Consider the following 15,333-nt stretch of genomic DNA (forward strand, 5'->3'; position numbering starts at 1 on the left):
ATTGTGCACATATACCTGCTTCTTTATTTTATATCTGTCCTTAAAACAATCACCAGTACTTTGAGAGAACAATGGAAAATAAACATTTTATTACCTTATCTCTGCTATATACCACTGGGATTGTAATTTCTTCTGCTGGCTGTGTTTACAAAGCTTATCTATAGCTGGTACGCGCGGCCACAAACTTTCAGAATAGGTGGGGATACCACATGCTAAATTAACAATTTCAAATGCCAATATAAGGTTAAAGGAGCTACTTGTAAACAATTTAATACACTCCAGCAGGTAAAGTGGATCATTGGGAACAAATTAAAGGGGAGAACATTTTTGAGTAAACTGTCCCATTAAGTGCCTGCCTGCCAGGGCACAGTGTCACCCCAGTGCAACTCATATCTGGTGTAACAGTATTGTAGATTTAAAAAAAAACAACACTTTTTTGACTGTGTTAAATAATAGCAGTCAGTTTTCTTCACACATGTGCGTTTAAGTGCCTGCCTGCCAGGGCACAGTGTCACCCCAGTGCAACTCATATCTGGTGTAACAGTAGTGTAGATTTAAAAAAAAACAACACTTTTTTGACTGTGTTAAATAATAGCAGTCAGTTTCCTTCACACGTGTGCGTTTCAGTGCCTGCCTGCCAGGGCACAGTGTCACCCCAGTGCAACTCATATCTGGTGTAACAGTAGTGTAGATTTAAAAAAAACAACACTTTTTTGACTGTGTTAAATAATAGCAGTAAGTTTCCTTCACATGTGTGCGTTTCAGTGCCTGCCTGCCAGGGCACAGTGTCACCCCAGTGCAACTCATATCTGGTGTAACAGTAGTGTACATACCTGATGTTTTAAAGCACGTTATTCCAAACAATTTAGGAATGTTAGGTGATTTATGCCCTTTGTGGATTAAAACCAGACTCTGCATCAACTATGTAATTTTCGATGGGAGTTTTGCCATGGATCCCCCTCCGGCATGCCACAGTCCAGGTGTTAGTACCCTTGAAACAACTTTTCCATCACTATTGTGGCCAGAAAGAGTCCCTGTGGGTTTTAAAATTCGCCTGCCTATTGAAGTCTATGGCGGTTCGCCCGGTTCGCCCGTTCGCGAACAGTTGCAGAAGTTTGCGTCCGCCGTTCGCAAGTGCAAAATTTTAGGTTCGAGACATCACTGTTTTTTTTGTATTATAGTTTAGTTTAAAACAAAATATGAGCAACAAACGTTGCTCACAAAAACAAAGTTCAGCTTTATATAGTGTGCTAAGGGAGGCTGCCACCTTCGCGACGTGCAGTGTTAAAGGATCCAAAGTGTATATGTAGATCTTAATACAATCCCCAAATAAAACAAGGCAACGTATACCTTCTGTTATGTAGTACTGACCATAAGCTCATAGGCAAAGAAACGTTTTCACATAATTGTTAGAGCAGTGTTAGTTATGTAAGTCCAGGTGTTTACTTCAAGCCCCAAAATAAGGAGCACCATTACGGTTATTTCCACACACACTGCCCGCTTCTGCAATTGACAGCAAAGAGGTAAATGAATATGGAACACAATTGCAGGTATTTTCCCAGATTGCCCGCTTCTGCAAATAACAGCAGGGAGATTAGTATATCATGCCCTCCAGGCAGCTACTGTGTAAGCTTCTAAGCAGATAGCGGTAGTCAGACTAAGAAGCTGCAAAGTCCTAAACTCCAATAAGCCGGATCAATCAAACAGTAATTTATTAGAGATAACAGTGCCAATAGTGCAAATGCGTACTCACAGTACCGGGGATCTGTTGTTTGGTGATTTCGAGTTGTATTCCTCAATGCCGGGTGCATCACATTCAGCTTGATGCCGGAAAAACACTGCTTAGCCTCTCACAATAGCACACTCCTCCTCCAATCAATCAAAGTCAGCAGGGTCAGCTGGAGCCCGAATCGGCCCGGAGAAGCCAGCGGAAGTGGAGTCCCAGTACTCCACAATGTAATATAGAAAAAAAGAGTATCCAGTGCTAATCCAAGGAAAGGGGAAAAAAAGTCACTCCAGTTCCAAATATAAAAATGTAAAAAAAGCCTTTATTTAGAGAATTCCATAGGATAAAACAAGTAACAAAACTATCTCAGCATAGAGAACATGTAGAAAAGGTCTGACCGGTTTCGGCACAAAGTGGCCGTAGTCATAGACTGTTAACAGGTGTTCAGAAAAGAGCACCTGATATACCTGTTAACCACTCCCCAAGTGGGAGTGGTATAATGAAACATTATTAAAAACATTCTTGTATCTCTAAGCAGTAGAGAAGAGGGATTTAGCATATATGTTGAAAACATGTATGTGGAGATAGATAGAACAAATATAAGGAAAATGAATTAGACAAATAAGCAACTAAAGCAAAATGCTAAAGAGTTACTAAAGATATCAGCAATATTACAGAGGGCAAATGTACATATACAAATATGAATGCACATACGTGATTAAATAATGAAATTCCATAGAAATAAAAATAATAATAAAAAACATATTATTTTAAATTGTTTAAAGTCTGTAAGGAATTATTAGATAATCCTTAGCTAAGCCTATTATATAATCTGGATAAATATTTCCACATTATTAAAAACGTGAAAGATATAAACAATATCACTGGCATCCATATTCACCGACTATGAGAAACCCAATGGTATCTATATATTTACATAAGATAGTAGTGCTCAACAAAAACAAACACTATCTATGCCAAAAATTGATGATGTCAAATTCGGAATTGAAGCCCCCAGGCAGCAGGCTACTGAGCCTATGTATCCAGTAGATCTCCTGTCTGGATAGAATATGGAATACATTGCCCCCTCTTGGCGGTCTGGACACCTGCTCTGTAGCCTGCCACCTGAGGGTTCCAACATCTCCCGAATGGACATCCAAAAAATGCTTAGACAAAGCAGAAACAGCCCTTTCCTGTGAAACAATTGAAAGAAGATCCACTTGCCCACAGGCCTAGTGGTTCTGCCCACGTATTGTTTGTTACACTGGGTGCACTCAATTAAATATATGACATATTTACTGCCACATTTAATGCAACCTCTAGTGTCAAAAACTTCTGACGTGCGGGCTGAGGTAAATGTTTTTGAGACATACATGTGGTCACATGACTTACATGTTTTTTTACCACACTTGTATGTTCCCTTTACCTTCAGCCAGGAGCTACCACTATCCTTTTGTGGCAGCATACTAGGGGACAAAATGTTACCCAAGGTCAGATTACGCTTGTAAATGAAATTACAGCCATCATCCATAATTTCCCTTAATACCGTGTCACCACGAAGAATAGGCAAATTTTTCTCTATTACCTTGCAAACTTTGTCGAACTGATTAGAGAAGGCCGTGACTAGAGTAGGTTTAAATTTAATAGAAGGATGATTCATCAGTTTGTTGTCTCTTTGCCGTCCATTGACACTTTTTCTGTCCATAGCCGATACCTCAGAGAAGGTCCTGATGTTTGTGCACTAACTGACCTAGAAGATTTGGGTGGTACACAGGAGGCAAGACCACCTATCTTACAAACTAATTATCAACAATATAATTTGAAATCTAGGTCGAATTTTTATCCTTTACAAACTAGGGGTAAAGGCCTAGAAGTTTTTCATAAAAGAGTCATTGAAGATCTTACTTTGCTGGACAAATCCAGAAAATTAGACCATCACTCTAATTCGTCTAGACTAGAAAGAGAAGCAGTAGCCACCCTACAGAACAATAAGGAGGTGGTCATTCGACAGTCAGACAAAGGGGGCAGTGTGGTCTTGCTGGATAAAGACATGTACATCAAGGAGGCTTTAAGACAACTTGAAGATCCTGAGGCCTACATGGAACTATCTAGGGATCCCACAACACAGTACAAGGCAATTCTTAGGGACCTTTTGGATGATGGGGTGGAGATGGGCATTTTTGATGAACAGACATATGATTGTCTAATGGTTGACAGTCCTGTAGTGCCCATCTTCCACCACCTTCCAAAGGTCCATAAGAGCCTAGTAGATGTACAAGGTAGGCCAATAGTGGCAGGGATTGGCTCCCTACTGGAACCTCTGTCCAAGTGGGTGGACCATTTCCTTCAACCCTTGGTTCAAAGCTGCCTAGTTTTGTAAAGGACACAACCCATGTGCTCCTTAGGCTTGAGGATGTAACTTGGGAGTCGGGATACAGCTGGATCACCATTGATGCTGTGTCCCTGTACTCCTCCATACCTCACGAGTGTGGCCTGAAAGCAGTATCTTACTTTCTGAGAATGGAGACTGACCTCTCCCTCGAGCATAGGGAGTTTGTGCTGAGAGCGGTTAATTTTCTACTCCAGCATAACTTTTTTATGTTCGAGGGAAAGTTTTACCTCCAGAGGCGTGGAACCGCTATGGGGGCCAAGTTTGCCCCCTCCTACGCCAACCTATTCATGGGTTGGTGGGAGCGGTTCCATGTCTTTGGAGGTAATAGAGACAATACACGGCATATTGTCAAATACCTACGCTATATAGATGACCTGTTGGTCATCTGGTCAGGCAATAAAGATCAAGCAGAAATACTGGTCGACATGTTTAATACCAACAGTGTGGGCCTGAGTTTCACCTTTGAGTGGAATCCGACTAGTGTCAATTACTTGGATGTGACCCTCAGTTTTGATGTTATAACTAGGGGGGTGTCCTCATCTCTTTATAGGAAACCAATTTCAGGGAACACGCTGCTGCATGCCAGAAGCAGTCACCCCAGGCATGTTTTTAAAGGCATTGTTAAAGGCCAATTCATGCGGATTAAAAGAAATTGTTCACGGGAAGAGGATTTCCTTAAGGAGAGCGAGGAACTAAAATCCAGATTGAAGGATAGGGGGTACCCCAAAAAGTTGGTCAACAGGACCTTCTCTGAGGTATCGGCTATGGACAGAAAAAGTGTCCATGGACGGCAAAGAGACAACAAACTGATGAATCATCCTTCTATTAAATTTAAACCTACTCTAGTCACGTCCTTCTCTAATCAGTTCGACAAAGTTTGCAAGGTAATAGAGAAAAATTTGCCTATTCTTCGTGGTGACACGGTATTAAGGGAAATTATGGATGATGGCTGTAATTTCATTTACAAGCGTAATCTGACCATGGGTAACATTTTGTCCCCTAGTATGCTGCCACAAAAGGATAGTGGTAGCTCCTGGCTGAAGGTAAAGGGAACATACAAGTGTGGTAAAAAAACATGTAAGTCATGTGACCACATGTATGTCTCAAAAACATTTACCTCAGCCCGCACGTCAGAAGTTTTTGACACTAGAGGTTGCATTAAATGTGGCAGTAAATATGTCATATATTTAATTGAGTGCACCCAGTGTAACAAACAATACGTGGGCAGAACCACTAGGCCTGTGGGCAAGCGGATCAGGGAGCATCTTTCATATGTTTCACAGGAAAGGACTGTTTCTGCTTTGTCTAAGCATTTTTTGGATGTCCATTCGGGAGATGTTGGAACCCTCAGGTGGCAGGCTATAGAGCAGGTGTCCAAACTGCCAAGATGGGGCAATGTATTCCATATTCTATCCAGACAGGAGATCTACTGGATACATAGGCTCGGTAGCCTGCTGCCTAGGGGCTTCAATTCCGAATTTGACATCATCAATTTTTGGCATAGATAGTGTTTGTTTTTGTTGAGCACTACTATCTTATGTAAATATATAGATACCATTGGGTTTCTCATAGTCGGTGAATATGGATGCCAGTGATATTGTTTATATCTTTCACGTTTTTAATAATGTGGAAATATTTATCCAGATTATATAATAGGCTTAGCTAAGGATTATCTAATAATTCCTTACAGACTTTAAACAATTTAAAATAATATGTTTTTTATTATTATTTTTATTTCTATGGAATTTCATTATTTAATCACGTATGTGCATTCATATTTGTATATGTACATTTGCCCTCTGTAATATTGCTGATATCTTTAGTAACTCTTTAGCATTTTGCTTTAGTTGCTTATTTGTCTAATTCATTTTCCTTATATTTGTTCTATCTATCTCCACATACATGTTTTCAACATATATGCTAAATCCCTCTTCTCTACTGCTTAGAGATACAAGAATGTTTTTAATAATGTTTCATTATACCACTCCCACTTGGGGAGTGGTTAACAGGTATATCAAGTGCTCTTTTCTGAACACTTGTTAACAGTCTATGACTACGGCCACTTTGTGCCGAAACCGGTCAGACCTTTTCTACATGTTCCCTATGCTGAGATAGTTTTGTTACTTGTTTTATCCTATGGAATTCTCTAAATAAAGGCTTTTTTTACATTTTTATATTTGGAACTGGAGTGACTTTTTTTCCCTTTCCTTGGATTAGCACTGGATACTCTTTTTTTCTATATAGTTTAGTTTATTTAATTGTATTTTAATTTAGATAATTGTAGGTAATTTATTTAATTAATTTATTGATAGTGTAGTGTTAGGTGTATTTGTAACTTAGGTTAGGATTTATTTTACAGGTAATTTTGTAATTATTTTAGCTAGGTAGCTATTAAATAGTTATTAACTATTTAATAGCTATTGTACCTAGTTAAAATAAATACAAAGTTGCCTGTAAAATAAATATAAATCCTAAAATAGCTACAGTGTAACTATTAGTTATATATAGCTATATTAGGGTTTATTTTATAGGTAAGTATTTAGTTTTAAATAAGAAAAATGTATTTAATGATAGTAAATTTAGTTTGTTTAATTTAAATTATATTTAAGTTAGGGGGTGTTAGGATTAGGGTTAGACTTAGGTTTAGGGGTTAATAACTTAATTATAGTAGCAGCGACGTTGGGGGCGGGAGATTAGGGGTTAATAATTGTAGGTAGGTGGCGGCGATGTTAGGGAGGGCAGATTAGGGGTTAATAAAATTTATTATAGTTTTTGGGAGGCGGGAGTGCGGCGGTTTAGGGGATAATACATTTATTATAGTGGCGGCGATGTCCGGTCGACAGATTATGGGGTAATAAATATAATATAGGTTTCGGCGATGTTAGGGGCAGCAGATTAGGGGTTCATAGGGATAATGTAGGTGGCGGCGATGTCCGGTCGGAAGATTAGGGGTTAAAAATTGTTATTATAGGGTTTGCGATGTGGGGGGGGCCTCGGTTTAGGGGTTCATAGGTAGTTTATGGGTGTTAGTATACTTTATAGCACAGTAGTTAAGAGCTTTATATTCCAGCGTTAGCCCATAAAACTCTTAACTACTGACTTTTTTTTTGCGGTTGGAGTCTTGGCGGTAGAGGCTGTACCGCTCACTTTCTCCAAGACTTGTAATACCAGCATTAGGCAAATCCCATAGAAAAGATAGGATACGCAATTGACTTAAGGGGATTTGCGGTAGTCTCGAGTCGCGGAACGAAAGTGAGTGGTAGACCCTTTCCTGTCTGACTCTAAATACCAGCGGGCGTTAAAAAGCAGCGTTAGGACCCCTTAACGCTGCTTTTTAACCCTAACGCAAAACTCTAAATCTAGGCGTTATATTTTCGTAAGATTTGTTTTTTTTAGTTGTAATTTAGATTTTTTTTCATAGTGTTAGTTTTTTTTTTAAATTTGTAATTTATATATTTTAATTGGTAGTATTTTTTATTTTATTAGAATAGTAAGGTTAGGTTAATTTATAGTTTAATGTTAGGTTTATATTTATTTCACAGGTAAGTTTTTATTTATTTTAATAGAGTTATATTGTAATTTTAATTTAAAGTAAGGGGGTGTTAGGTTTAGAGGTTAATAGTTTAATTTATTGTTTTGCGATGTGGGGGGCCGGCGGTTATATATATGTATATTTATATATATATATATATTTATATATATGTATATATATATATATATATATATATATATATATATATATATATATATATATATATATATATATATATATATATACATACATATCTATCTTTAGACATGTATATGTATGTATCTCTATGTTAAAGGCCTTTGGTCTTTGTGCCCTTATAACTTTTTGTGTGCTTATTTTTTTCAAATATTTTTTCAGACAGTGTTAATATGAGTGTAACTGTACTTTGTAATGTATTTTTGATGTGTTTTGTGCAACTTTTTATTTTTGCAAAACAGTTAACCAGAGAGCTGAAATCGCTGTAAGGATTCTAGCATAAATCGCGATTGCGCTCACGCAATCATGTTTATGCTCAACTTGTATTATGAGCAGTAAGCTCAATGAGCGCAAACCCTCGCGATATACCCCTTATCTCGCGTACGCAAATGAATGTGCCCCGCTTGTAATCTAGCCCTAAATGTGGTCAACAGGTATCTTCTTTACTGCATTAGCAAAAATCCCTGCAGTGTGCACTGACCCAATACAAATAAATTTAGAAAAGTTTAAAGTCTTTGGTTTAACTTCACTTTGAATTGTGCTGTGATGCAATATTGAACTGCAGGTTACAAAAGTGTAGTAAAATGTGAGATTGTAGTGTTTATTGCATTTAGTAGGTTAGCCATCTTTTGTCAGCTTGTTTCAAACCAAGGTATTTATTTTTCAAAATGAATAAAGATTGAGCCCCATCCTTAGCCAAATTATGTGAAAACTACTTATAAAACAAAATCATTTCTTTTAGAGAACATTTAACACCTTCAAAGGTGTCAACGTTGCACTGCTGGAGCACACCTACTCTGCTAAAGACAAGGCATCTACAGCCAGTGACTGGAGCATATGCATATATGCCTACAACTGATTTGCTCACCAAATGTATCTTTTTCAGAGTGGCATAAGAGCATAAATTTGACAATGGGTCACATTTTTCCTGCTCCTGAGGGACAAGATTCCCAGTTAGGGAACTTGTCCTCCTGAGTTGGGACGAATGAGCAGCATCATTTTCCTGCATGTATATTTTTTCATGCTTTTGCTTTGGCAATCTTCCCCCCTGCTGTTGAGCAACCAATCACATGAGAGCAGGGCATGTCAATCTTCCTGGATGGATAATTTTTATGACTTGTGCTTCTTATAATGAGTTTGCAGTCTCTCTTGAACAACTCTACACTACAAAGGTCCCAAGCTGATTGAACCCTATGTATTTGAACACATTGCAAGAGTTCTTCCCTCACCTGTTAACCTTCCATTGCTTCGGCTATTCTCCTGTGCTTCATCTACCTTGCAAGTATGCTCCAAAACCAAAACTCCCCATTGTATCTGTGTACAATGCCAGATCATCAACCTACAGTTCCTTCACCCAAATTCTGATGCCATTATTTTTTTTTAAAGTGTCCCAAACCTTAAGGTACTCCTTCATGTCTCTTGATAGCCTTTTCATATGCTCTGTTTTTTTTAGCCCATTTTATTTCTAGCTCCAATATCCTTTTAAAAAATCCTACCCACTTGGATTACATGCAAAGTTCAAGACTCCTAACAAACTTCTCCTCGGAATACCAGTGATGAAATGTCTTGCCTTCTACACATTTTCTTCCGGCAATTTGCACTGCTCTTTCACTGAATTGATCACTATACCTAGGAACGCCAACATAAAATTTACCATTGAATTTATATGCCATTAACTTGAAAATCTGAAGGTTAAGTGGAAATAATCTGAAAGCCATCACCATCACCATCTTCACTGCAATATCAAATGATTGATACTCCAAAGTAGTGTCCTCCTTACCTATTGCATCATTAACTGACTTCCCCCTGGGATATGACAAGTGCTGTATCATTCTACATTTTCCATTTCCTTTCTTAGGGATCACCCCTAGGGGGGAACCACCAAAATCAACAAACCATTTGACCTGAAATACCCTTGCCACCTACCTAGTTTTACTTCTTTATCTAACTTCTCAGCATGCCCTTCACCTATTCTGGGAAAAACTAAATGTATGCTTACCTGATAAATTTCTTTCTTTCCGGATATGGAGAGTCCACAACATCATTCAATTACTAGTGGGAATATCACTCCTGGCCAGCAGGAGGAGGCAAAGAGCACCACAGCAAAGCTGTTAAGTATCACTCCCCTACCCATAATCCCCAGTCATGCGACCGAAGGGAAATATAAAAAGAATAACACAAAGGTGAAGAGGTGCCTGAGGTTTAGTAAAAAATAACTGTCTTAATAAAGGGTGGGGTCGTGGACTCTCCATATCCAGAAAGAAAGAAATTTATCAGGTAAGCATAAATTTTGTTTTCTTTCCTAAGATATGGAGAGTCCACAACGTCATTCAATTACTATTGGGAACCAATACCCAAGCTAGAGGACACAGAATGAACAGGAAGGGAGAACAAGACAGGCAAACCTATACAGAAGGCACCACCGCTTGAAGAACTTTTCTCCCAAAAGAGGCCTCAGCCAAGACAAAAGTATCAAATTTGGAAAATTTGGAAAAAGTATGCAGAGAGGACCAAGTTGCAGCCTTGCAAAGCTGTTCCACAGAAGCTTCATCTTTGAAAGCCCAAGAAGAGGAGACAGCTCTAGTGGAATGAGCTGTAATTTTCTCAGGAGGCTGCTCTCCAGCAGTCTCATAAGCAAAATGAATAATACTTCTCAGCCAGTGGGAAAGAGAAATAGAAGTAGCCTTCTGACCCCTACACTTTCCTGAGAAACAAACAAACAAAATTCTTAGTCGCCTGTAGATAGAATTTTAAAACATGCACAACATCCAAGTTGTGCAGCAGACATTCTTTATGAGAAGAAGGGTTGAGACAGAGAGAAGGAACAACAATTTCCTGATTAATATTTCTATCCGAAACCACTTTAGGAAGAAACCCCAATTTAGTACGAAGAACTGCCTTATCCGCATGAAAGATAAGTTACGGAGAATCACACTGCAAAGCCGAGAGTTCTGAAACTCCCCAAGCAGAAGAGATAGCAAGCAATAAGAAACAAAATCTTCCAAGATAGCAACTTAATATCTATGTTATTCATTGGCTCAAACGGAGCCTGCTGCAAAACTTTAAGAACTTTAAGGCTCCAAGGAGGAACAACAGGTTTAAACATAGGCCTGATTTTCACCAGGGCCTGACAAAAAGATTGAACATCTGGCACATCCACCAGACGCTTGTGTAACAAAATAGATAATGCAGAAATCTGACCTTTCAGAGAACTGACTGACAACCCTTTCTCCAGACCTTCCTGGAAAAAAGAAAAAATTCTAGGAATCCTGACCCTACTCCAAGAGTAGCCTTAGATTCACACCAATAAAGGTATTTACGCCATACCTTATGGTAAATTTTTTGAGTAACAGGCTTGCGAGCCTGGACATGGTCTCAATAACCGACTGAGAAAATACACGCTTAGACAAAACTAAGCGTTCAATCTCCAAGCAGTCAGCTTTAGAGAAACGAGATTTGGATGAGGGAATGGACCCTGAGTTAGAAGGTCCTTCCTCAGAGGCAACCTCCAAGGCGGCCGAGAAGACATCTTCACTAGGTCTGCATACCAGATCCTGTGAGACCATGCAGGAGCTATTAGAATTACTGTTGCTCTTTCTAGTTTGATATGAGCAATAACTCGAGGAAGGAGCACAAATGGAGGAAACAGGTATGCTAGACCGAAATCCCAAGGAACCTCCAGAGCATCTATCAGAGCAGCCTGAGGATCTCTTGACCTTGAACCATACCTTGGAAGCTTGGCATTATGCCGAGACACCATCAGATCCAACTCCGGCACCCCCCATTTGAGGGCTAACCTGGAGAACACCTCCGGATGGAGAGCCCACTCCCCGGGATGAAATGTCTGTCTGCTCAGGAAATACGCTTACCAGTTGTCCACTCCAGGAATGTGGATGGCAGATAGACAACAATTGTGAGCTTCCATCCACTGAAAAATCTGTGCCACCTCCTTCAGGGCTAAGGAACTCCGAGTTCCTCCCTGGTGGTTGATGTAAGCCAATGAGGTGATGTTGTCCAACTGAAACCGGATAAACCAGGCTAAGGACAATTGAGGCTAAGCCATCAGAGCATTGTAAATCGCTCTCAACTCAAAGATGTTTATGGGGAGGGCAGACTCCTCCCAAGTCCATAGTTCCTGCACCTTTAACGAGTCCGAGACTGCTCCCCAGCCTAGCAGGCTGGTGTCCATGGTCACAATCACCCAGGAAGGTCTCTGGAAGCATGTGCCCTGAGACAGATGGTCCTAAAAAAGTCACCACAGGAGAGAGTCTCTTGTCGACTGGTCTAGATCTATCCTCTGAGACAGATCCGAATGGTCTTCGTTCCATTGTCTGAGCATGCATAATTGCAGAGCTCTCAAATGGAATCGAGCAAAGGGAATGATGTCCATAGAAGCGACCATCAGACCAATTACCTCCATACATTGAGCCACTGATGGCAGAACATTAGACTGAAGAGAGAGGCAAGAGGAAAGAATTTTGAATTTTCTGACCTCCGTCAGAAAAAAGGGAATCTATTATCGTCCCTAAGAAAACCACCCTTGTAGCTGGAACAAGGGAACTCTTTTACAGATTCACTTTCCAACCATGGGAACGTAGAAAAGACAACAAGATCTCTGTATTAGACTTTGCTTGTTGAAAAGATGTCGTGAACCAATATGTCATCCAGGTATGGCACCACTGCAATTCCCCGAGACCTGATCACTGCCAAGAGAGCCCCCAGAACTTTTGAGAAAATAATGGGAGCTGTGGCAAGGCCAAGCAGAAGAGCCACAAACTAAAAGTATTTGTCTAGAAAGACGAATCTCAGGAATTTATGATGATCCCTGTGGATGGGAACATGAAGATACGCATCCTTCAGGTCTATGGTTGCCATGAACCGACCCTCTTGGACCAAAGGAAGAATGGAACGAATGGTTTCCATTTTGAAGGATGGTACCCTGTGAAACTTGTAAAGGCCCTTTAGGTCTAAAATGGGTCGAAAAGTTCCCTCTTTTTTGGGAACCATGAACATATTTAAATAGAATACTAGACCCTGTTCCCTCACTGAAACTGGAACAATCACTCCCAAATTGGAAAGGTCCTGAACGCAGTTCAAGAATGCCTCTCTTTTTACCAGGTCTGCAGATAATCTTGAGAGGTGGAATCTGCCCCTGGGAGGGAAAGTTTTGAATTCTATTTTGTACCCCTGAGATACTATGTCCACAGCCTAAGGATCTGGGACATCTGGTCTCCATGCTTGACAAAACAGGGAAAGTCTGCCCCCCACTTGACTGGGGGCTGACCCTTCATGCTGACTTAGACACAGCTGTGGGTTTCTTTGATTGCTTCCACTTATTCCAAGACTGATTGGGCTTCCAAGAAGACTTGGACTGCTCCTGCTTAGAAGAGGGAGAGGAAGACTTTTGACCTTTGAATTTACGAAAGGAACGAAAATTACTTTGACATCCTTTGAGTCTGTTCTTCTTTTCTTGTGGTAGAAAAGACCCTATTCCCCCCCGTAATATCAGAAATTATTTCTGCCAGACCAGGTCCGAACAAGGTCTTCCCCTTGTAAGGAAGCGTCAGAAGCTTGGACTTAGAGGTAACATCAGCTGACCAAGATTTTAGCCACTATGCCCTGCAGGCTAGGACAGTGAAGCCAGACATCTTGGCTCCCAGTCTAATGACTTGCATGTTAGTATCAGAAATAAAGGAATTGGCTAGTTTGAGAGCCCTAATCTAAAGACCGCTGCTCCATAACTTGTCCGCCTGCTCTGAGGCGGCAGACAGAAATTAACCTGTTCGAATACGATCAGGTTGATTGACACCCCCTGCTAGTGGCCGATTGGCCGCAACTCTGCAGTGAGCGACAATGCATCAGCAGTTCACAAGAACTGCTGGTGCAATGATAAATGCCGACAGTGTATGCTGTCGGCATTTATCGATGTGCGGCGTACATGATACGCTACTTTGTATCATGTCTGCTCGCACATTGATAAATTCCCCCCTAGTCTCAATATACATAATGTGCCTGCCCACTGCTAAAGAAAATCCTGTATAAAGGATTTTAAAAATGTCCCCATCTACTGCATATGAAATATTCTTCTGAAGTGCAAGACCTAGAAGACAAAAGCACTTACCTGCAGTCTAGTTGTCCGGCAGGAAGACAGCTCACAAGGCGTTAAAGGACACGTACTCCTTACAGAGACATGTAGAAAAGAAAGAAAAGAGTAACCAACTCTGGCTTTCTGTCCTATGGGCAGCAATGTGTTAGGAAACAAAGCAAGGACTACCTCACAACGTCCTAACTGCTTAAAAGCCACCACTACTCTACTGAAGAGATTGACGTGGACTCAGCTAAACCCAAATCCTTGCTTGCAGGGAAAAGTACCCAAAAAAGGAATTAATTTCTTCAGACACCAAACTTCCCCTCCTCCATTGACAGAGGCAAAGAGAATGACTGGGGATTATGGGTAGGTGAGTGACACTTAACAGCTCTTTGCCTCCTCCTGCTGGCCAGGAGTGATATTCCCACTAGTAATTGAATGATGTCATGGACTCTCCATATCTTAGGAAAGAAATCTACTTTTCTTTGCGTCCTTTTCCTTCACACACCCCCCCCTTGATTTTAGGGTAACTGCTTCTCTAATTATTTAAATATTTCAATGTATTTCCCTTTCTGAACCCTAATTGTTACTTTAGCCTTTAAGTGCATAGTTAACAATAAAAACTTAGTCCCTGCCACCTCATCATCTGCATTAAAATCTTTGTCACTATGCCCACTATCTTTTTTTACTATTTTTAAAATTCTCCTATTTCCTTCCCCTTTTCCCTCCAAATCAAAGTCTGATGAACTCTAAAAAAAAACCTAAAACCTCACCCTTACAACAGCTTGCTTAGGCTTCTGTTGCTCCTTTTTCCTGGGCTTTTGATGTTCCTACAGGTTCCATCACAGTTGGTCCCCCATGTAGTCCTCTCTGTTTCACATTCAAGTTGCCCACCAGTGCTCTGTTCTGTCACCCAGCAGCCTCCTTCACTGCTGCGGTACTCCTATGCTCTATAGCTGGCACTGTTTGTTCTTTCACAGCCTGTAAATTAACCATATCAACATTAACCCTTTTCTCCTGACCCACAATACTACTGGCCTGGCTTGGCTTATCACCCCTTTTATCTGTGCTGCTTTATGATTTGCAGATCAGCCCAGCATGATGATGTCATCATTCTTTGCTGGCACAGGAAGCAAAAAAGGAGGGGGAGGGCTGCGCCTATCCACCATAATGGAGGTTCCACAAGGTTTTAATGCTTGCCGAGAAGTGACTATCTGCCCCAATGGAAACCAGGGCTGCATGACCGGAGTGGGGAGTGTAAAACCATCAGGGTCCCTATACTTCTGCTGTAGATATCCAACAGCAGGTCTATCTTGATATATGATGTGGCTAAAGGAGAAGCTACAGGGGCTCACCTGGAAGGGGGATCAGGACCTGCGCAAAGGAAGTGGGATCAGGAC

The sequence above is a fragment of the Bombina bombina genome, chromosome 2 (assembly GCF_027579735.1).
Source record: "Bombina bombina isolate aBomBom1 chromosome 2, aBomBom1.pri, whole genome shotgun sequence".
NCBI lineage: Eukaryota > Metazoa > Chordata > Amphibia > Anura > Bombinatoridae > Bombina > Bombina bombina.